This window comes from Dermacentor andersoni, chromosome 2 (assembly GCF_023375885.2).
Source record: "Dermacentor andersoni chromosome 2, qqDerAnde1_hic_scaffold, whole genome shotgun sequence".
In the NCBI taxonomy this organism is placed as follows: Eukaryota; Metazoa; Arthropoda; class Arachnida; order Ixodida; family Ixodidae; genus Dermacentor; species Dermacentor andersoni.
This window is the reverse complement of record NC_092815.1, coordinates 195,091,304-195,115,652: the sequence shown is the minus strand read 5'-3', so window position 1 is coordinate 195,115,652 and position 24,349 is coordinate 195,091,304. Positions and strand designations below refer to the sequence as shown.

General features: G+C 44.5%; 1 long non-coding RNA gene across 1 annotated transcript; it reads right to left on the bottom strand.

Annotated features, from left to right (window-relative positions):
• Positions 1-5,140: 5,140 nt before the first annotated feature.
• LOC129387384 (uncharacterized) lies at positions 5,141-23,816 on the bottom strand. Its single transcript, XR_008614630.1, has 3 exons — positions 23,737-23,816; positions 15,970-16,023; positions 5,141-5,308 (listed from the first exon to the last, which is right to left on the bottom strand). It is a non-coding gene; the product is annotated as an uncharacterized lncRNA (long non-coding RNA).
• Positions 23,817-24,349: the final 533 nt, after the last annotated feature.

Below are 24,349 nucleotides of genomic sequence, written 5' to 3'. Positions count from 1 at the left end.
CCTAGACCTATTCGCGGTGCTTGCGCTTGTAAGCGCTCCAACATACGTAGGCAGGAAGGCCGAATATTTCTAATGACCACTAAGCTGTATCGTAGGTAGCCTACAAAAAGAGCGTCATACAATTTGAGCGATGATAACTCTGATTGTCCCCGCTTCATTCTTAAAACGTATCTGGGAATGTGTACGAAGCTGTCTAGCTTAGACATCAGGACTGTCACGTGTTGAGATCAAGACAAGTTTCGGTCAACGATGACACCTAAGAAACTGTGATGCATTTCTTATGGTATTGATGTATCCATTGTGATGCAATATTGGTGCATCGCTTTGCGCGTAATCACAAGCGCTGCACACTTTGCAGTTTCCAATTGTAGACCTCGTAGGCTCAATTAGAAGTGGCAGGTGCTGCTAGTTTCAGCCATTGTTGCTAATTGCAGGAACACTGACTGCAATGACTAGTTGCGAGTTGCACTCTAGCAGGAAGTTTGATCGTGAAACACCTAAAGGCGATATGCGGATACCGTAAACGTATAGGCTCATTCTGACAATTTCTGGTACGATATCAGCAAATCCTATAAGCTTTATATTGAAAAACGTTGGACTCGAGGAAAGCCGCAGCTGACATGATGGCGACTGCTCCTCATCCGTCGTCACCGAGATGGTACAGCCTGTAAGGCACTTCATCCTCCAGTGAAACATTCTGCCATCAATGTCTAGATCTTCATATGCGATGAGAATGGCATGACGTAATACAACATCATTCAACAGAATTGCTAAAGGTATTCGGCTTTGTAAAGGAAATAGCTTGCACGTGTTTTTCACTGCAAAAATCCATAAGGAACGAATCCCGTTCAGATGTATCGTGAGTGAAAGAGGGGCTTGGCAGAGCCATGTTAGTGGTTTCCTGCTAAGGCCACTTAATGGGTTAGATGTCGAAGACCCATTCTCTTGCAGGAACTCTCTTGATGTTAAATTTTTGAATGACAATAAGTCTTCAGGTTATATGTTTTCCATTGACGTTGTTGACCTGTTCTATTCTATCCCACAGACTGAGTTGTTAGCCGCTGTACAGTCGTGCATTGAAAAGAATGGGGCGATTTCCTTCCAGAACTCTGCCGGTGTTTCTGTTGCGAATTTCATGGCATTGTGAGAGTATTACTTGTCTTGCACGGTGGTATTATTTGAAGACCAGCTGTTTGTTCAGAAAAAAGGAATGTGCATTGGATCCTGCGTCGCTCCAGTGCTATGTAACATCTTTCTCGCGCAGATGGACAGGTCACTGGCAGATACTTTCGACGAAGCCAAAGTGCTGAAAACTTTTAGATACGTTGACGATTTTTTAATTATTTTAAAGAAACAGGTTTCCTCATCTTACCCACAAATAGTGGAAGAAGTTTTATCTGGTTTTAAACTACTTGGAAAAGGTTTAGACTTCACCCACGAGCTTGCCCAAGACAACAGATTGCAGTTTTTAGACATTGACATCACCCTTAATGACCAAAGCTTTTGCTGGATGTATCGCCCTCGCGCACAAGAAGAACTAATGCCTTATGATTCATCCCATTCAAAGACAGTAAAGTGCGCCATTGCTCAGATGTGCCTGGAAGCGTCGCTGAAGAAATCTTGTTGCCATAAGGCAGAGGAAAGCTTTAACACCCAGATTCGGAAGTTGGAAAAAGCAGGCTTTCCAACCTCGATTTTAACCGGAGTAGCGGAAGCCTTGCTGAGAAAATTGAAAAAAGAAGGTACAAAGAGGGGTGACCAAGATGACGTCCCCAAAAGCAAAAATAGACCGGTTGTCATCCCGTACACCCATAAGGTAGCGCACAATTTGAAGCATGTAGCGACAAAATATAAGGTTCCTGTGGTTTTTTCTGCCCCAAAGAAACTGGCTGGCTTGTGCGTGAAAACTGATCCCAACAAGGTAAAAAAAAAACTGACTGTAAAAAGAGACATGCAGCCCCACTTGTTAAATGTGCCGTGGGTGTCGTATATCAGATACCTCTCACATGTGGAAAGAAGTACATCGGACAAACCGGCCGTTGTATTAACGACCGATTAGCGGAACATAATCGCGATTTAGAAAATGGTACTGGTTCTCATCTGCCGCATCATTGTAAAGCCTGCGGAGAAGAAAGGAAGATTAAGTGTGTGGCAAGGCTGAAAGAAGCAAAGGTTTTAAGCAGAAGTAAGGACCAGACAGCCCGTGAACTGTTGGAGGCCTACTATATTCAAAGAAACTGTAGCGATTGTGTTAGCGCCCCATCTATCTCCATTTATAAGAATGAAACTGCCTTTTTAGATACACGGGCGTGAGATACGTGTGTACCTCACCTATCTTTATCCGCTTTTTGTTAAAACCTCGTGCGCATCTGTGGTTCTTGCTACCCATCTTTGTTTGACCTTATATTCATTCGCATACGCGGTGAATAGACAGTTGGAAGTTGCGCCTGTCCCGTCTCGCTTGCTGTGTGTTGTGTTTTTTCGGCGCTATAACCCTCTTCTGGGAATCATATGCGCATTTTACATCCCAAAAAGTGTGCTCCTGGCAAGCGCCGACACTTCTTTTCCTGCTCGGCACTGCAAACCAAATCGATCACGATGTCAGTGGTGTGTCTTCCTTTGCGAAAGCCCGTCATCCCGTCTGGGTAGAGATCGCACTTCTCAAGAAATCATTCCACTCTCGTAAACACCATTCTTCCCATTAACTTGCCCACAAAGTTCGCTAGGGCAATGGGTCTGTATAACGATATGACAAGGGGTGATTTGGAACGTTCAAAAGGCGCCACGATGCTACGGGTTTTCCATTTGTCTGCCATGGTACATGAGAGCCACGATGCTTTAAGTAGAGAGGCGAGCACCTCACGCACTTCTCCAAGATAACGGAGCGCGGTGTATGTAATACACTCTGTCCAGCTGCTGATGAACATCGAGAAGTAGCAAGTGTGGCGTCTGGTTCTTGCGTTGTGAATATTACATGGAACCCGTCATCAAAGGCTGGTAGTGTTCATCGATCAAGGGATCACAGTGCGCAAGGACTTACGAACACAATCATTTTACAGCAGTCCTCTGCAACCTCCACGTCGCTTCTACAAGAACACATTATAATCATGCTGTAACAGCTACCATAGGGGAGCTGCGCGCGTGAAGTGCTAAGAATGCTAAGTAAAATGTACGGACGCTCAAAATTTGTAATTGGATCACAATATTTTATGCTCAATATATCGTGGAGAGGAAATCGGTCGGGTTATGTCTTGTGCATTATTATTTTCCTGTGGACATCTTTTGCAAAATATATTACCGCGCCCTTTTCATCCGAGATGCAGAAAACTGGGTATGTAACGTCCCAAGTAGCTTTTCGTAAAGTTCCTATGGTTGAAGTTAACAGAGCCCGGATACAGGAGGAGCAACAGTATTTGCTTCAAAATAGAGACGCTGCTTCACTTACTTTCGTCATATAATTATTGACCCATATTTTAATAGACAGATCTTTTTGTATCAAATGAAATATATAGCTGATAATGTATACTACATGCCCGCGCCGAAATATGCCCACTGATGAAGCAGTAGTAGACACAATGAAATATTTGATGATATATAGTACATACTCGTGCGGAGATACGCTCACTGCTGAAGCAGTAGTAGACACAAGGTGTCTAAAAGCAGAAAGAAGTTGTTGGACGACAACAGTATATGAAGACAGCTTCAATAGCAGAATTTGTTACTTAGATACTTCTTTGGTAGGTGGTTAGTTCGACACCCACCGCCTGCACCCACCGCAAAAAAAAAAAAAAAAAAAAAAAATCGGTACAGGCGCTCGCGAACCCGGCGGCCGATAGTGGTTGGGGTGCATCGCCTCGGGAGTGAACCGGACCGCGGAATGCCCTACGAGGTACCTTATTTTCTGTGGTACCATTCAAACGTCTTCTGTTGCAGTTTCTCAATACTTGAAATTCTAAATATACAAGAAAGTGATTAGCGTGAAAGCTAGTATGATTATTGTACTTGCGTTCTGGCACGTGAAACACGCTTTGTTAAACAAACACGCTATTGAAATTTATTGACGCCAGACATGAGCTTTGCTCACGTTTGTCAAAAGCTGATAATCCTTGTATTTTCCCAATGTTTCTGCATGGCAGCTCCTTATGCAATTTTCTGAAGGAACGATGCGGCGCGATAAAACAAAGGTATTATGCTTGCATTGAATTTACCCCATTAGCCGTCTGTGACTGGTCTCAACTTCCCGGCTCTGTAATGGTGGATGCTATGATGTTATGGTTCCCCGTTTTTATGTTGATTGCACCTATTTTCTCCCCACAGTAAGGGCATTCGGTGTTGTTAACCTCACCAGTGAATGAATGAATGAATGAATGAAACTTTCGATATGTGCAGTGCTCTTTGGCTTATTGTATTCAGCAGCGTACAAAAAAAGGTGCTTTACTTATAACGGGCTTCCTTGCAGGGTCCGTTATTGCCAAACAGGGGATGGCCGTTATGCGCAATTTATTGCACCAAACGCTAAGCCTTGAAGTGATAGGTGGACTTCCGAGTACCAAGCGGGCAGTTTCCATCATTTCTTGTTCGAGGTCCGTTAGTGCAAGTTGGGTTCGGCTTATTAATGTGGCTGGGCTTGATCCATGAATTGGGCATACCCAGAATATATGCGCCACAGTTGCTGGAGTTAGCAGTGGATGAAATTGGGGGTCACGGTATTTGATCGATTAAATCTTGGCAAGCACTCGAATTGTGGAACTTCGCGCTTGTAATTTGCTTCGTGTGACCACGTAGAGGTAGGTGGATCTCAGTGGTCGGGAATCGTGTTTCGTGAATTATTTTAGGTGAAATTTAGTCTTAGAATGCGCTGTAATTTTGCTTGATGGTTGAACTTTGCACTGTCGTCTCCGACTTCTTCCTTGCTTTGATGCTGCAAAGCTCGCCCATGAATTAGCGTGTTCCCAGGAATGTCGCTGTGTCGAGGAATCTAATTATTTTTTACCAGGGTGGATAGTTTTAGAATTTGGGAGGCTTGGTTGAGGATGTACTTGGCGTATTTATTGGCAATCTTATTGGCAAGAAAGAAAGGAGACACTGACTTCATCGTCCATTTTTTATTCGCCCTTAAAAGAACACACGATGACGCGAATACTGCGGGGATATGACTTTAAGCACTGCTTCAGCACGCCGCTTCCACAGGCGATTAAGGAATATTTCGTAGGTAGGACTATCAAAATATAGCCGTTCGCAGCCAGCGGACGCACTGTAAGGCCACGTCAACGGTATCAGGAATGAGGTTGTTTCTGAGGAGGCATTTCTGCGAAAAAGAGCAACATGACGAGAGATGAACACTGATTAAAAATTTGCATTAAGAAACATCAAACGCATTTTCAGCTTATTGAACTTCAAACTTCCCCCTGCGTTATCCCGCCATATTTGAGCAGCCTTTAGTGGCGTCGTTCAGTTTCCAACAGGACTGACTACTTAAGGTTCAGTCTTATTGGTACCACCGCGTTAACGTTTGTATGCATTCTGAATTTTAGCTACTGCGGTAAATTATGCTTCTCACGAGAGCGTTTACATGCCTTTAAAAGAACAGGAATTAGTTCCAACAAGTGTTGCGCTAAGGACTCGACCACTTCAGGAGCAATGAGAAAAAGCTACAACGGCCATCCCCCAAAGAAGAACAAGAAAAGCAGAGCATTCAAGCTATGTTAATCGGCAATATGCAGGACATTAATATAGATAAAATGTAGAATAAATCAAGGAAACTGTGCATTGTCTACGGTCGGAGGAACTTAAACCTTAAAGTAAGGTATGCGGACCGTCTGGAAATACGATTGAAGAAATTGCGTTTTTTACTTTGTATTTTTATGCAACCCCCAACATGCCTCTACCGACCACAAGAAATCGCGTATATGCCTTGTGCCGTTAAAAAGTTACAGGCTAATTTGTCACGCACACCATTATTAGTAGAACGGAAGCTGGCTAACTTTTGTTGGTTTCATATTGCACTTTCTTTGTTATACTAATATGCGTTAGGCATCATTTTTTGCTCGCATCCACGAAATGTTCTGATAAACGTAGCATGTCAAAATGTTTTGCTGACGATTTGCTTTAAAGTCACATAAGATGGCGTTTCAATGGCCTGATTTGCGAAACCCATACAAAAAGTCGCGTTCCAGAGGCTCTGGGATTCAAAGCGTGTGGATGAATTCAAATATCAGCAGTCGAGATAAGAGAGAAACGCTTATATTATTGTTGGGCAAAAAGAATAGGGAAACCGATGATATAACAAGAGTCGTTACAGCGACATATATCTCTACAATATCAAGATGAAAACTTCAATTAAGAAATGAAAAATCAAGGAAAGATAGGCAAAGTGCTAGACTGCAGTAGATGTAAAACCTGATTAGACCATGCAGGCTAGGTGACTATTAGAACTCGCCCAATTTCGAGGGAGCGCCGATGACAATTATAATTATCCTCACTGCAAAAGTTTAAAAAAATGTGTATGTGTGCCTCCCAGTCCTATGTTTGGCTGCTTCGATGATTTAACTTTAACAACGAAAACCACGCAACTTTAGATGTCTTGCGGCAAATTGGAATCGAATATGGTATAGTGATTGCAAAAGCTTCCCATGTAAAAGACGGAGGCAACTTGCCTGTCTCCTTATGGAACAAAATAAGTCAGAGAAACATTGGAGCTGATGAATTGGTAAAACAGGACCAGGAGGAAGGTGAAGGTCAGCGTTGCTGCAAGTATGGGGCATACTAGTGTAGCGGCAAATTTCTTTCGTTTCCACGTTGCTACTAATAATTTTTATGCTTGTTTTACCGTAACGGCAAAGCTGTCCTTTTTTGTGCTACGCCATCGTCGGCGAAATTTTTCTGAATGAAGATTACCACTTTAAGTCATGCGGACTTTATCAAAACTGAGTTAGAAATAATACATATGTTTTTCGAAGCTATAAGCACGTAAATTGCATTATAAGAGATTTCCTGACAAGAGACAGCAGTGCCACCAATTTCATTCCTTAGAATAACAATTCTTGTCTGCAGGGTGTCCTCATAGCTTTGAGAGCCTGTTGTGGGCTAGTTTGTTCGTACTATTATGGTTTACAAGCGCACACCCATTACGAAGTAAAAAAAAAAATGTGTAGACACAAGATGAGTACCACGGCCGTGCGGCCCGTCGCATCGGCCGAGAGAGGCGTGACGCGCCTAGTTCCCATCGCCACCGCCGCAGCGCCACTGCTCCGGGACAGTTGCGAGGGGAGAGCTGTGCGCTCCGCCCGCCGCGGCCGCGCGGTCAGCGCTTGATTTGTTCCGATAAAGAGCTGTGTAGCGGTGTTTCACAAAATATGAATGGTAATGTCAACTGGCGATTTGCTACAGATAGCAGTACGTGAGCATCGCTGCAGTTGTCAGCGACAATTTGTGTCGGAAGTCACCTATGTTAGGTGCGCTTCTTCGAGCGTTCGACACACACGAAGCTGGTTATCCGCTACATTAACTTGTTGCATATAATTAGTTGGTTAGCATAAAAATGCTCGTTTAAATAAGTCCGAACTAGGATCAATCTGGTCCACAGTTAGACCCGATGATTAACACTGTTTTGCGTTTCTGGACATGCAGAAATGTACTGCATTATAGTTCAGCCGGTTCACGGGTATATGCGGGAAATATTTTGCAAATGGGCACTACTAGCCTACATGGATGGTTGGAAAGAAAAGAATAAAGCCAGAAGTCAGTAGGTTGAGTCCAGTTTTTCTTTTTATTTCAAAGTTCATCCATGTACACAGAACCTGAAAACATTACAAGCGAAGAGCTTTCCTTGAGAGAGGTTTATGTGTAAGCAAAATGTTTTCCACTGTCGAATTCAGGCTGCTAGCACAGTTCAACAATGGTCTTATGAGCTTGCTCAAAAATACTCTGCAGAGGTCGTCAGCGTGGTTGCGATCCTCTTTTTCACAAGCCAGCGCCAGACATTGTGAAATGAGGAAGTAGTACTGACACCAAGGTGTTACATAGCCTGCTGGTTCGTCTCACGTCTCAGCACTTCATGACCTTGGTGACGAAGGTGCATACAAGCTTACACAGGCCAACTGCTTCTATTGTTGGGTACCTTAGCCATCCATCCTCAACGTTGCGGATCAATCTCTAAATTGCTTCAGCTGGCCTCGCTGCTTGAAAAAGGAGTTTGCAGGAATTACAAGCCACCTGAAGACGAGCATTACAATTTAGCTTGAAAAACGGTACTAAAAGAACATAATCTACTATATTCGCAATGAAATCAACCCCAGACATATTTCAATATATATATATATATATATATATATATATATATATATGTGTGTGTGTGTGTGTGTGTGTGTGCGTGCGTGCGTGCGTGCGTGCGTGTGTGTGTGTGTGTGTGTGTGTGTGTGTGTGTGTGTGTGTGTGTGTGTGTGTGTGTGTGTGTGTGTGAATTAATCGCTTAAACAAAGGACAAAAGAATGCACGCCTAATCCAATTTTTTAAACTTGTAAAATAACTGTACCTTTTCCTCACATGCACTTGAAACGTAGCCGGCCAGGTAAGCAATTGGTGCTAACTCTATGTCAGCTACTAGCTCACTCCACATGGTGATGAATTCATTCTCACTCGAGAGCTCAGTGGCTGCAGATGAGATGGCAACCGGCAAGAGAAGTTTCACCATCCTGAATGGGAAGTTTAACGGCTGTTTTCGCCAAACATGGCGAAACGATGTTCTTCAACCATGCTGCCCGCCGTTCAGGATCGCACGGAAATTCATGATATCGGGTCGTCGGATCTTTCCTTGCGTTGGTGCTGCACAGCGGCACACAGCAGTTGCGCGGCATGGCACTGTCTGTGCTAACGTCTGTTCACACCGTACACGATCACACACGTGCGCAAATCCAGTAGGGCAGTCGTATATCATAAAGAAACCCGCTGCGACGCGTGAGACCCACTGGCCCTGCGGCGCTCGGGCGATCTTCCTCCTGCAAAGCGTCCCGGAGCAGTGGCACCCCGTCTGCGGAAACTGTAAACTCTCGCATCACGCCCTCGCCCAGTAAAACTGGCGGGACGCGACGGGCCAAGTGCGTTTCCATTGAGCGGCCGTGTGAGTACTAACTCGCACTCAAAGCTTATTCAGAACAGGCAGAAAATATAAGCAGAAGCAAGAATCTGCAGAACACACGGCGCATAAGTGGCAAGGAATACTGCACTCATCTTGCAATTCATTGAGACAACAAATTCGCAGCATTCTTTCCAAGAGTAATTTCGTTGATTGTTGCGCAATATTACAGGCTCGTCACTGATACACGTCGTCCCGTTCTCTTTGCGACATATTTCAGGTCTTGTGCTCTTCGCGTACATAGGGCGCCATCGCAGACCTCTTTCTATCATTTTCGAGTAGCGAAGCCAGATGACCTAAAGCGCGCCGTCTGCTTAGTAAACCTAGCCTGCACCGAATGAGCTGAAGAGTGGCCAGCACTGCACCCACTACACTGTACTACAACATTTCTTGTCACTTATGCGTGGCTTGGTCGGCGCGCCTTCCTTGCTTCTTTATGTGTACCGTCTGGTCCAATTAAACTTCAATTAACAGTTAGCGCTTGCCTTGCGTCTAGCCTTCTTTTATTGCCCCATCTCTGTTGTGCGCATGATAACCCAGAAAACGTAAAGTAATTGCTTTGTTTGCTCACAAACCACCCACGTAACGACGAATTACCATTAGTTCCGTGCTTCTGGAAACTTCTAGTGCTACCACGCTTGAGCGGGAAGCAGTGAAGGAATATTTTTTTTTTTCTCAGCAGGGCGTAGAAGTTATACTATGCATACAGGTTTATAATTGGACGACTTCGCCTCTATCATTTCCTAGAATGACATAAGGAACTTGTTGCCACTTTGTATGACACTAAACTGGTATCCAACCTTTAATGCGCCGGCGTTGATTGCCGAAGTACTTCTATAACTGTCCTTATATCAGAGAAGTCTCGATTTTTACATTGTTCCCACCTGCCTGTCTTTCCTTCAGAAAGCAGGCGAGAGCGCAGTATAGGCAAGGCCGATCTCTGTGGCATTACCTGGACGCAACCCTTTATTAACACCCTTGTTTCTTGTTTTATATCGAACAAATGTTTCCACTGAGTCTACACTTCTTGCCCTTTCATTTGCTATAACAAATTTATATTATCGTACATATGAAGATTTTTACCAGCGTTATAAGGGCCGTGCAACATTGGCATGAATTACTCTAAAATCTATAGTACCTTCGATAGTATCGATAAGTATCTTAATTCGTGGTAAGTAACGTGGAGCTAGTCAAGCTGCTTAAACTCCACCTTATTTTGCATATTACCTATACAATTTCAGTTTAAACAAGATCTAACGAAACCCGATTTTACGAAGTTCCCAAACAAATGAAGAAATTTCTATTCTACAGCAAGTACCCGTAAGGTTCAATGTTTTCGTCAACCTGAATTACTGAAACTAGCTTGCAATAAAACCGATTTAGTGAAACTTTTCCAGAAATAAATGAGTGAAAAAGCTCTGACTTCTTTCTAATTTTGAGGCACATCGGCTTTCCTTCGCACGGGCGTTCTAACTGCTTGCCGTTGAAAGCTCTAGGCACCCTAGTCACTGCCCTAGCTTCATTTTTACGAGGCTGCATGCTACACCCATGCACGGAACAACGGGCGGAGCCGTCGCTAGCGATTTTACGAACCAGATGGCGCTAGGGAGGTGGAATTTCGCCCCCCTCGCGGTCATCTTACACACGAATGTGTGGGTTGGCGGCAAATACAGTTCCGCCGTACGTTTTGGGTGTCGCAACGTTACAATTTCGATTTGGAAGGACCAAAAAATTCGTGACTCGGTATCCGAACTTCGAGCATAATAATTCGAGCATAGTGATCAGTTCGTTAAATCGAGTTTAAACTGTACCTCAATAGGCAATTTCTAGGGAAAAACAAATATTCCGAATTTCTGCCCTTATGAGAGAGGCATACAGACTTTGGAATGCTCTGTTGAGTTATTGTTAAAGTCCGAAGCGAGAAAACAATCAATGCCCTTCCACTCTGCGAACAAGGATGACCAGCGAATCTGAACATGTGGGCCCCTTAACGGCAAACTGCATCTCCGCTACGGGTCGGCCCGGTATTGCACTATCTTCAGTATCGGCCCGCATATTGGGAGTGCTCAACGCCTGCTTCACCTAGACCGCGATCTGGCCGGTATTGTACGATTTTCAGGATCTGCCCATGCATGGGAATCGCTGAACGCCTGCTTCCCTTCCGCCGTGGTAGGCCCAGCGTTGCATTATCATCGGGATCGGGCAACGTATGGAGCTTCAGCTCCGCCGTGGTTTTGCCCGACATTGCACCATCTTCCAGACGTGCCCACATATGAAAAATTGTTGCTGTATGTCCAGCGAAACGAGATTCTACCCGCCGTGGTTGCTCAGTGGCTATGGTGTTGGGCTGCTGAGCACGAGGTCACGGGACCGAATCCCGGCCACGGCGGCCGCATTTAGATGAGGGCGAAATGCCAAAAAAAAAACCGTTTACTTTGATTTAGGAGTACGTTGAATTACCCCAGGTGGTCGAAATTTCCGAAGTCCTCCACTAAGGCATGCTTCGTAATCAGATAGTGGTTTTGGCACGTTAAACCATATAATTTAATTTTTTAAACGAGATCCACCAGAACCTACCAATAAACCGCTTTGCTGTAGACAGAAATATCCCTATAGATGAGAGCTGTAGCGCCAGTTAGCAGCCTCTCATTTATTTTCTTTGAAATCACTGTTCTTTCACAATGCGCCGTGTAAATATGTGCGTCAAGAGGAATTCAGTGCCTGTATGTTCTGTTCAATCCCGAGTGAAACCACTGGACGAAGAATGACTCACTAGGGCCGTTTTCCATTATTGACACTGGCTACAAGGTTGTAGCTGGTGTAGAAAAATGTCATCTTGTTATCAATGCAGATAAAGTGTTGCTAGGCCCACCTAACCAAAGCCCTTATTTATGACGGCTGTAAGCATGAAAACTAGACTTACTGCACCACAGCTATAAATAGTGTAGGCAAAAGACAACAAATGAACACGTTGGCGTTGTAAGTGCGCGGCGCCATATTGTGTACGACCGCTATTGTAGCTGTTATACATTGAACGGCGACGACCGTAAATGTTCGCGAAGGGTTGGCTCCACCGTGTGTCCCACACGAAGGCTACCATACATCTTGCGAAGAGGTTAGATTATTTACTCACGAATGCTGCCTACACCCGCATGCTGATTGACACTTTTGGCGGTGTTATACGTTAACGAAGTTGTCTTCGTGCACTGCGAATTCGGGATGTGTCTGGGAGACATTTGTCTAGCTGTGATGCTGAGTCGAGATTGCCACATCGGATTTTAGGGCTCAGAGGCCTTGGTTGCAAAGCCAGGCGAAGTGCGAAGTCACGGACTTTTATTCCAGCTAATGAAGAAGACGACACGCAGTCAATTCTTATTTGCTGTTACACAGACTGCCAAGTGCAGCAAAAGACGTCATAGGTTCTGTGGTCTACTACAAATGTCTGCTAAAGCCTGCTTGAAGTGAAGTGCAAAAATATATGGCTATATTATCATTGAAATTACTGCAAACAAACGTGTTTCAATATTGTTCCGCAATTTGTTTCTTTATAGTTGCTTTTATTCGTCATCCGATTCCACTTTTAATCTCTCCTATGAATAGTATAAGGCGTCTTTATACTTTACTGCATCCCGCCGTATGTAGTAATCATGAGCTGCACTATTATAAATTTCATCACGAAATACAGGTGTTCTGGTTTTATCATAGCTTTCTACGCCAATAAAGATACTGGAGCTACATAATCATGCAGAGCCTTGAAGCAGAAATATGAAATATTCACAAATGTGACAAATTCAGAGCTTTTTAAGAAGCCCGCTAGCAGCAGCATTATGGCTTCTCGCCATTGCCACTGCTAGGCTGGTTGTAGACCGCTTTCGCCACGCTGCCGTGGGCGCCGATGACTGTTCCCCTGGTGACGGGTCCATTGGTTGCCTCAGCCGGCGTCTGCTGCCGCTGTTCACAACAGCAGCGCACGCCGTCGGTGCGGCGTCAAGCCGCTGTTATGTCATTTGTTGCCCACATAGCGGCGAGAAACTTAGGCTGAAGCTTCTAGAGCAATGATAATGTCGCGTATCCGTTGTTCATGCTCATTAAGTCTTGTCCAAATGCTAAGAGCACGACCGTATGGTACGCGCAGCGGAAGGCTGGCCTAGAAAGTTTTTGCTGAGGCACAGTGGTACGTGTACTTTCAGCCGCTGTTAAAGCACGATTACTGTAAATCGCACATCGCACATTTTTACTTGTTGATCATGACTTGGAAACCACATGCCATGTTTATTGCTTCACTAATTTAATTGGGTGCGATGTCATTGCATGATATATATCTATATTACGGTGTTGTGTGGGGAAGGTGTTACGGTGTTGTGTGGGAACGCGGGGAAAGCGGGAAGTAGAAATTCAAGATCACCAAAACAAGAACGAACTGAAAGCCGGAACCAACGTTTTGACAAGTGGACTTGACCTTTTGAAGGCGACATATACTTTCCTCGGCACAGTATATATATATATATATATATATATATATATATGGTTCTTCTAAAGTGCGGGTAAGGCGGGTGGGCGAGGCAACGAACGAGGGTGTTTTAGCGGCAAGGGTGTATGATTGTAGAGCACGGTGTGTTATGCAACGTCGGTGGAGGAATGTGAGGTAGCGTCGTGTTTCAGCCGATTGTCGTGTCACTGTAGCCTCCATTATTCGGGTAAGGGGCCTGGACGACGAATGGGGGAGGCGGATTATATGCTCTGTTGGAGTTCAGTGAACTATAGTCTCTCTAAAAGAGAGAAGAGTGGCGGCAGACAGTGGTGTTCGCGGAAAAATGTGAACAAATACGTAATTAAAAAAACGGAAGAAAGGATGAGAGAAAAAAAGAACTGAGCAACGCAATTAGAAATAAAAATAACTAGGTGCTGTTGTCTATAGTCAGAAATTTAGCAAAGCGAACAGTTACAGAAAAGAAGTAATATTGTTCGTCAATCTTTCACGTTACGGCTCGTGCTAAACCTTCAGCTTAGAACTTTCTTACGTGAAATATTTAAACCACTTGGTTGGCCTCATCTCTAACGATTTCACTCAACAAAAACGTTACTGTCAGTGTCAGTGAATATGGCTGGGCGTTTAATGGAAACAAAAAAAAATGGCACCTACAAATGCTAGCGGGTTTCTGCTAAATATGCTGCTGTGGATGTCATACTTCGCCGGGAACTTCGCTATGGATCCATAATAAACGCACAATGATTTCTGTGAAACAAAACCTTGGTTTTAGCTAAATGACGGTTCCACATTTCTTTCCCGGCTTGGGGTGCTAAAAATTAAGGACGAAGAACACCAGGGAGGACCTTAGCTACAAAAAAAACAATGTTAGCCGAACAACATTAACCAGGGGAACGTCTTTTTCAGTGGTTCTCTATTGTCAACAAAATAACACCGCTAGCTGATCAGGATTTTAGTGCGAAAAGCCCTGTGACAGATCCGCAGTTGTCGATCGATTCTTGTGTGCTTTCGCGTCCTAAACCTCCACACTCGAGTATGAGGGACGTGGTATTTCTGGTGCTCCGGATTTATTTCGACCATCTGGTGGACTTTATTGTGGAGCTAAACCTAACAGCACGAGCGTTTTCGCATTGAAAATCTATCGGAACGTAGCCACCGGGGCCGCAAGTCAAGCCTCCATGGATGCGACGAGGCATGCCTTGAGGCAACAAATGGCTAGGCGCTACGCAAGCGGCATCTGTTTATAGCGATAGAAACACTCCTTGAAAGGGTATATATAGCCATGAAACACCACACCGTAAGCATACTATTTGCAGCGGCGCACATTATGTTTTCCTAACTAAACCCGTTATCCTGCAACTTGTGAATGCTATTTACTGAAGTCTTTATTCACGTAAAAACGTAATGATTGCATGCTTCCAGGAATCTTTTTCTTAAGCGAAATTTTTGCCTCCGTACGCGCAATAGAATTCACGAAATATTTCAGTTAGCCTTTATTCCTCAATTAGAGAAACTCCTAGACTATCCTGTTCAAAAAATATTTTAAAGCCTTGCTGCTCCTGAGGCTTTCAGTCCTAAACCCAAAAGCTATAGGCTGAAATGCCATAAGTGAAAATGCATGTCATATGTAATACTTTAGAATTTTTTCTGCATATTATAAAAATGCTCCTTCGTTTAGTACGAAGCACAGACGCTACACCTTCAACTATAGAATATTTGACGTTCATAAGATTAATAGTCCGTAGATGCCATACTTCTTCCGGCCAAACCTTTATAGGGCCAAATACATGTAGGAAAATACAGGCAATCACGCGCGTTGGACCATGACCTAGCCATGATACAAATTGAGCGCGACAGCGCTCCTGCAGTTCACCTGGGGTTTTACGCGCCAAAACCCCGATCTGATTATGATGGACGCCATCGGGGGGGGGGGGGGGGGGGGGGTCTAAGTATTAATTTTCACCACCAGGGAATCTTTACCGTCCCCCAATGCACGGAACACAGGCGTCTTTACATTCCACCCCCATCGAAATGCCGCTGCCGCGGCCGGGTTTCCATTTCGCGACCTCGCGGTTAGAAACGCAACACACTAGTCACAAAGCCACTTCGTCGGTTTGCTCCGGCCATTGTGCACGTTTCGCTTGCTTTCGTTTTCTTCGTTTCCATCTACTGACATCGACACAAAATCTCGTTGATAACTGCCATTGAGTTAAGCGTACAAGAAACGGGTAACCATTTCCCACAGGTAAATTCTTCTGTTTGAGAATTGTTCAGTTCATCACTCCTACGCTACAGCAGTACCTTCGATTGATGTGCGCGGTGTTCAAAATTGAAAAGGGTACCTTACCCTCCCATCGATAAGTAGACCCATCGCATCTTGAAGGTCCTTTCCTCGATAGCTCTGGAAGAGGCGTGCCCCTGAATTAATGGCAAATCACGGTAATTGGTTGAAGACTTATAAAATCTAAACACTGTTTTGTCGAATAACATTGGGCAAACAAGGAATGTCGCCGAAGACAACATTTGATAATGGACATTCTATGCTTCCGTAAAGAACCAATGAATTAGACTGAACACAAGCAAGAGATGACATCATACTAGCACTGATACTTGCAATTGTAATTGCTGGCGACAACGTGCTACGGTTCTTCAAGGCAACGTGTCTTCGCAAGGGGTTGCTGCGTCATGGTTGTTGTCCTGGCAAAGACAAGTCTCCTCGAGGAAGCGTTTGTCGCAGTGACATTTCTTGTTCAAACACAGTTTCCATATTAGGCCTACATCTTCCTGTGAACTTTCATTTTGTCTTGTTGAAAACAGTCTTACTACACAAGCGAAGGATCTCATTAGTGTACAAGAATTCAGCGCCTTCCTCATCAGAAGTGCAAAATTTACGCAGGCACAGGTTTGGAACCATGGCCGCAGTGGTAGAAGCTGTTCTATTCCAACATACAAAACTAAACAAAACGACCAAGAGGAGTGCGGGAGCACGTTGATGAACCTCTCGAAAAAATCAAGCAACCTTTAGAAGTAAAGTTTGTTAGCTTGACAAAAGATCTATCGTGATCTTCAAACGCATAATCTGTTAATTTTTTACTTTGTTTGTACTTTCCAACAGTTAGCAACTAAAGAGAGTAAAACATTTTTCGAACCAGCAATAAAATCTTCTGAAAGAAAGTACGGGGTCGCAACGACGTATTCCTCGCGAACACTTCTCACCTTGGCAGTGCTGTGAGAGTTACAAATAACTTTTATTAGTGCTAAAAGAACTAAAGTCCAAGTCCGGGCCTCCTGCCCCAGCGCCCTCCTGACGTGCTGCACCAGAACAGGCCGCCAAAGGTTTCGAACTTTCGTGGAGGTGTTGTCCACTCCTCCCAGCTGCCGCGACGCTTGTTGTGTGGTAGTTTAGAAAGTACTGTCTTTCTGAACATGGAGTTGGCAGGGCACTCCCGTGAGGTGTGTCTATTTCATGGATCGGCTGTGCACTGTTTCCAAGTGGAGGAGGCTGGGTCTCTGTTAATATAATGCGTATAGTGTGCTGAGACAATATGTTCGTGCTTTTTCTAATTGAGGGCGTCCTCTCTCGAATGCGTGAAGGATGGTATGTTAAGAAGTGTTGATGCTTCCCTGCGAGACCTGAAACTTTGTAGCCTTCCATTTTTGCTGGCATTGTAAGTGTCGCCATCATTATCGCCAGCATTATCGCTCAAGCCCCTCCTCAGTTGTTTCACGCAGTGCTGACTATGGGTCGGCAAATTCACCGACGTCCACTTGCTGGGACCGACCCAGGGAGCTGCGTCCGAGTGAGCCCGGCTGTGTAGAAGTTGGTGAGTCTGAGTGCAAGCGTGTTCAACGGAGCAGAATTTTGGTTAGTTTGAGTCCGAATGAGGCCCTACTGAGAAGGTGTTGCATCAATCTGAGTACGCGTGAGCCAGGCTGCGTAGAAATTTCGTAAGTCTGTCTGAGTCCGAGTGAACCTAAGTGAAACATATACTTTGTAAGTGAGTGAGTGACGTAAAGAAACGTCGCTAGTGTTGCAGCACCAACGCGATGGGGTTGATAGCGCACATCGCACTGCGATGTACGCTGCGGTTTTTACTACCAAAAAAAATTCCAGCACGGAAATACCCAGATATCGTTCGTGTTGTCATCCGGCTCTGCAACTTTTCTGCGCGCGAGCTGCGCGCGCTCAGTTCTTGGACGTAAATTGCTGCTATAGAGGGCAGTGGACGCGCGAAGACTCTAAAGTGATGGCTTGTGGGACTTTATTCCGCAGTTTCACGCGTGTGCCTGTGGTGTAGTTGGAGCATCGCGATTCTGTGCTGGCCTGCCAGGCTTTGAAACCGATCACCGCACATTAACGTGATTTATTTCTAGAGACAACTAGCAACATGTAGTGCCCGAAGTTGTCCAAACGCGGCTAGAAACTTATGAAGTGGGGCGAAGAACGAGAGAAAGCTGTTTCACTAAAAAACAAATAGGGACGCCAAACGTCAAGCCAGCATCCTCTGACGCCCTCTAGCCCCCTTTTCTCCGGGGCTTATGTGTGCGGTACTTCGTGAGTAGAACCTGCACGATTGATAAACCGTTTCAAGACATTCTTTGGTACGGGGGAAACGTTTAGTGGCGCCTTCGTCACGATCGACCCTCGCCATTCGCCCCCCGGTCCGCTCTTTTGCGTACGTACACTCCGCGCGCTCGGCGGCTAGAAATTGACACTGCGCTTCACGTGTTGACGGCTTATTTCCATGAGCCTTTCCTTGAAATTTTTAGTGTGGTTAGCATTCTTTCGAAACTTCACCCACTTTGCGATACGTATGTATGTATGTATGTATGTATGTATGTATGTATGTATGTATGTATGTATGTATGTATGTATGTATGCATGTATGCATGTATGCATGTATGTATGCATGTATGTATGCATGTATGTATGTATGTATGCATGTATGTATGCATGTATGTATGTATGTATGTATGCGCGTGCGTGTTTGTATGCGTGCGTGTGTGTGTCCGTACCTAGCCTCCACCCGGCGATTTGCTTCACGGGGTAGGCTATGATTAAGTGTCTCCGGCATCGTCCTGTTATCGTGACGGAATAAGGTTGAAAACCAATCGGCGGGATAGCTTGGCCTACTGGGCATGTAACACAGGGTATATGATCCGCATCAATGGCCATGCATGGCACGAATGTGGGTCACTGAGTGTGCGCCACTCAGTACGTGCCGCTCTCCAACGAATCTAATTGACGTCAGCTTGAGCCATGGGGTATTACACTGGGAATGTGCTGCTGTTCAATAAACCTCTCTGACGGGAACTAGGGTCGCAGAGTGCGTGCGACTGGTTATGTGTCACTCCTCAGAATAATCGGGATCTAAAACATCGTCGACAATTTTGCACCAATAATGGCATAAAATGCTAATCGATTTGATGTCCCCAATCATCTCTACATGATGGTCACGTGACGCTTTTTTTGGCCTTTTTTTCTTCATCTGTGCTTGGTATTTGCATTCAACGCGATGGACAGCAAATAAGCGAGCAAGAAGAGTTAGAGACCGAACTATGCATCAAGCTTATGGGACGTACTGCCACAGACTCAACCGCTGTTGATCCTGTAGACCATTCAGGACCTAAACATTCTTAGCGCCTATCGTGATGTAACAACAACGAGCCTAAACGGCAAGCCGGACCGTCTATGCTGCTATCACGAATCGTAGGTAAAAAGCCGCATTGCGTAAAGTGAAGTTTTGTTTTTGTTGCAAAATTTGCAACACCAAGATTTGTTTCCACGGCAGGCCTCCATGCCGCACAGGGCCAGATGTGCTGAACTGACGAGAAATCCTAAGTCAGTGAGCCTGTAGGCCATGTGAACCTGCCTCAGTCTGGTTCTGGGGAATGAGTCCAAATTAGCCCGGCTGAGTAGAATTTTAGTGAGTGTGAGTTTCAACGAGCCCGGCTCGGTAGAGTTCAAGTCCAAGTAAGATTTGCTGAGTACAGTTTTGGCTAATCAGACCCCACGAGTTGTGAGATAGGCAAAGGAAGTTTAGTGTGCTATGCCGATCTTTGGCGCTAAATATGCCATCCTGTATGAAGACACCGTTAAAATTGTGTAATCTGCCACCACACCTGCTCACATACATATTGGTCGAGCTGATAACCAGTGGTATACTTTGTAGCTTCTGGGGAGATTTTTCGAAATCAGGGACCGAATTTACAAACCTATTTTTTGTAGGGTGTTTCTGTGATGAGCCGGTCGCCCTTGCTTTGACGTTCTCTCTAACGACTGACCTACGCTTGTTTTTCAAACCTATTTTTGTCAGAAGTGTTTCGAGAATATGGGTCTAGGAGTTCAAATGTATTATATATTAAGAGGGTCGCCTTCTTCCAGTGTATACAGAGAAGAAAATTAAAAGGTTAGTTAACTTAAGTAGGAGTTCCCTTATGCTGACATATTTTCAATGCCTAAATCCCACTGGGGCGCTTCAAACTTCGCTATCACATCAGCCATAAGACTTCCTCTAAATAACATCGACTTTGTAGCACATATTCTCTTTCAGGCAAACGCGGAAAATTACGACGTAGATACTAACGTCGAGCGATGGGTGAGTTGGAAATGATGCATACTTACCGATCAGCGCGAAAACAACGGAAGAAACAGAGATTTAAGGACACCCTTGCTCTGTGCCTCTCTGCGTCTGTGTATTCCGTTGTTATCGCGCATATTAATAAGGATATAAATCACAGAATACACTTGTCAAGCTTTTGGACCCTTGTACGTGTATAAGTAACTTTCTACAAACTTTCTATATCTCATGCAGCGGGTTCAATTGTTTCATTGATTTTCGCACGTTTTGCTGAAGGCTTGTCTTTGTAGTGGCTGCATAGGTGCGTTTTATATATACTAGACATGAAATTGTTAGCATTCTCATATCTGACATTCTTAAAGAGGGTGTTTTATCAGGAGGCCATATTCTGTAAACGTGACAAAACCCACTGCAGAAGTTGTACCTTCTGATCCGTTCTGTATCCATACGGTGTTCAAGCTTCTGAAGCTACCAGAGGTGTGTTGAAATGAAAATTTCAGTGAACACTAATAGTTGGTGCTGCAAAAGCGTAAACCCTAGCGAATAATAAAAAACGTAAAACTGACGCATATTTCTAGCATTAAGTTCGCAACTGTCACGGGAAAGGCAACACAGAAATAGTTTAGACTAAAGCACATAAGTTCCCGAGTGTACATTATATCTATATGAAATTACCGTCGTTTCTGCAATCCTGTCAGGGATCACTGTCCACACTTCTTTCTTCGCTATGTTCGCACATCCAATAGATGGAACAAACCAAAGAAGGCGAACATGCCGCAGAAAGATGAAGGCCAAATTTGACTACGAGATGGAGAAAAAAAGGAAAGGTTGAATTCTAAGGAAATGTTTTTCTGAAGGACAAGTCTACCTTGTGAAACGTATTAACCCATTAGGGACTGGTTTCTTTTTTTTCTTGCTATCTTAAGATAACTCTTATATATTAACTTATCCTTGTACTAATAATTCACATACAAAAATTATTACTCTTGCCTAATTAGTTTTTGAAATATAGCCCGTGACCATATGGTCACACTGGGCTCTTACGCTACAGCAAAATACGCGAAGTGAAAAACATTTATTTCAAGCCATGAAACATCACAAAAAGCCTACATAGCGAATAGTCGAGCACTTATTTAGCGTGATATGGTTTGAATCATGGAATACACATGCCGTCGCCATACTTTGTGCATTGTGTGTGCACTGCGCTGTTGCAATTATCTCATGCATACCTCCACTTCTTGCCATTAGGTATTGGTGCAACAAAGTGGGCCACTGGGTCATACCGTGTACCAGTCAAGACGTCACCAGTCTTTGTGATTCTGCGTTGACCAGGTCCTCTATGCTTATTGTCCCATCGCAACAGGTAGCTTTGTGCAATTTGCCTGCGGAATTCCACCTGCGTGACGTTGAACCCTGTGCTACGAATTAGCGTCCAAGCGTTGCTGATAGATACATCACAAAGTCAAGTGAAAATCGGCCACCACCACTTTTTGCCACGGATTACAATCCTGTTGGCGCATACATTTGCATCAATCTGGTCCGTACCTCTCATAAAACTTGTACTGAGCAACAGTGTTTTTTGCGGGACACCTCGATTTGCTTCTTCTGAACACGAGAGTACCTGTCTGCAGATGACATTGGCTCTACGCCGTGAATGGTGCTTATAATCGTTACTACAGAAATGTCCATCCAGCGGACAACAATTATCCCATTGTCGCTCAGCACGGGCTCTTCGTGCCCGCGAGGTTGGGGCTTGACGAATTGGGGTCGAGCGATAGGGCACTCTGTGGGAACACGATTCTGCTTCGCTGTGCCCGTGCCTTCGTAGCCCTGTGCCTTGAGATGCCTGAGTAGCGGCATGTCTGTGAATAAATTATCAAAATAGAAAAAGAAAGGGAGGTCGTGTGTCTCTGCTGCGAGTTCATCCACCATTTGAAGAAGCGGCGCCACTGCTTTTCCGAAGTGCTTTTCATATTTTTCAGATGTTCCGGGACCCCCTGCTTGCCTTGATACACTTTGAAGTTTACATGGTAGCCGTTCTTGGCATGTAGGCAGCATACTTTATACCTGAAGCGGATAGGCTTTCCGCCTATAAACCGTTTACAGCCATGACTACCATAACACTCAATCATATTTTCGTCATAGCTCAGGTGACGCACAGGTTGAAAGTGCTCCAGAATCCTTGCTTTCCATAGCGCCATCAATGGACGCAACTTTGCCAACTTGTCACTAAGCGTTAGGTTTGCATTTCGCACAATGCAGCAATCGCATTATCTGTACGAAGTGCTTTCTCCGCATAGCATTGTAGAAAATCGTGTTGCGCATATCCAAGCCGCTGTTCCAATAGCACTTTTTCCCTGGCAAGTGGTTATAGCCGGACAAAAGGAGCACTCCAAGAAAACCTAATTCTTCTTTGGTAACCTCCGGATAGGGCATACTGAAAAATAATGCATACTTTCTTGTTTGTTCGACTAGCTGCTCCACGGCGGCTTCGTCAAAAAAGATTTCGGACAACTCAACAGGGAAAAAGCCCCTGTAAGCAGCAAAATTTGGGTAGGGAAATATGCCAAGGCTTTTCTGGAGATCACCGTTCATCCACTTAGAAGCAGTGGATAATTTCGCAGGAATGGCAGCATCAACTACGGCAGAAGAAACGTCTCATGTTCCGTCACCTTGCCCGTCTGGGGTCGTCATCGTCCGAGTCGGATCCACCAATGCGGCGTCCGTCCGAGAAAACAGTTTCAGCGCCGGCTCATAGCTGCCGCCAGACTAGATTGTCAATGAGCCCGCCTGAGTCTTCATCGGCCGACTCTTCATCCGAATAGGTGCTAGCCTCTCGCGGGTAGATATATCACTGACACGTTGTCATCGTCTTCTTCGAGTATCTTCGCTATTTATTCCAACATCATCCTATTAAGACAATAAAATAAGAAATCACCACTGCAGGAATGCGCCAGCAGCCGTGCAAGACACGAGAATGCAGTTTAAAAAAAATAAAAAGCTAGGTAGCCCAACGTGACCATATGGCAACGTGCAAGATAACAAGCTCGTTGATGGATAAATCAAACATAAATTTGTCACAAATGGTCATAGAAGGTCACATATTCGATGAGCAATATGGAGGCAAGGATATTGGACTATTGTTTAAACAAGTAGTGAAAAAAAAACACATTACCCCTTGGAGTGATGCATGGCGACGCTACTCGCACAGCAACACTTATTCCCGCCTTTGCGAGGGGCTCCCACAAAACGACTGACACCTGCTGCCACTTGATATCCATAAAGGGAACTCTCATCTGTCTAACGGCATGTCAAAGGCGATTTTGGTGCCGTTTTGTTAATCTTAATAAAATGAAATCCACTGTGCAGACTAACGGGACCATATGGTCACGCTGGTCCTTAATTGGTTAATGCCGGCTGAGGCTCTCTTTTTGAATCACCGTTCATTTCCTTATGCTTACGTTCTGCACCATAACTGTAAGAGAACAACTAAGTCGTCGTTTTGAGCAGGTAGTAGCATGCAGTTTACTTACTGAACTAAAACGGCTCAGTGCCATGATTGTGTTCTTCACCACGCACTCCGTCATAACTTCGCTGTATTGTTTTTTGTTCTGCCAAAATGAAGAAAATCAGCACCATTATATAAAACAAACCAACACTCGGATAAAACGAAGGTATATTTTTATTGCTTTGCTTGTCCCTAACAATATTAGTTCGAACCGACTGGAAACACGTACGTTGGTGTGTTATGCTCTATATTTAAAAGGCTAAGCGCCACGTTGTACAATCAAAATTACGAAATTTCTGGCAAGGAAATAAGGACAGAAAACACAACATTCCCGGGCCACTGCACAACTGCATGGTAATCTAAAATGCCAATGTATGCAATACATCACATAATAACTAGTAAACCACAATCACTTCCACAGTTCGTTTTTTCTTAGCCCGTCGCTGAATGGCAGCAACTGAAACATTGCAACATAAATAGGCTTTCGACGGTACAGGCTTTGTCTGTAAAATAATTAGACTGGTACTGGTAGAAAGAACGTTTTATTCGATGGGTAAAAATTATTAAAGTTCTTCAAAACGTTGGGCACTGAAACACGGCTGCCAACGCGATTCCCATTCTGCAAAGGCTTCCTGGAA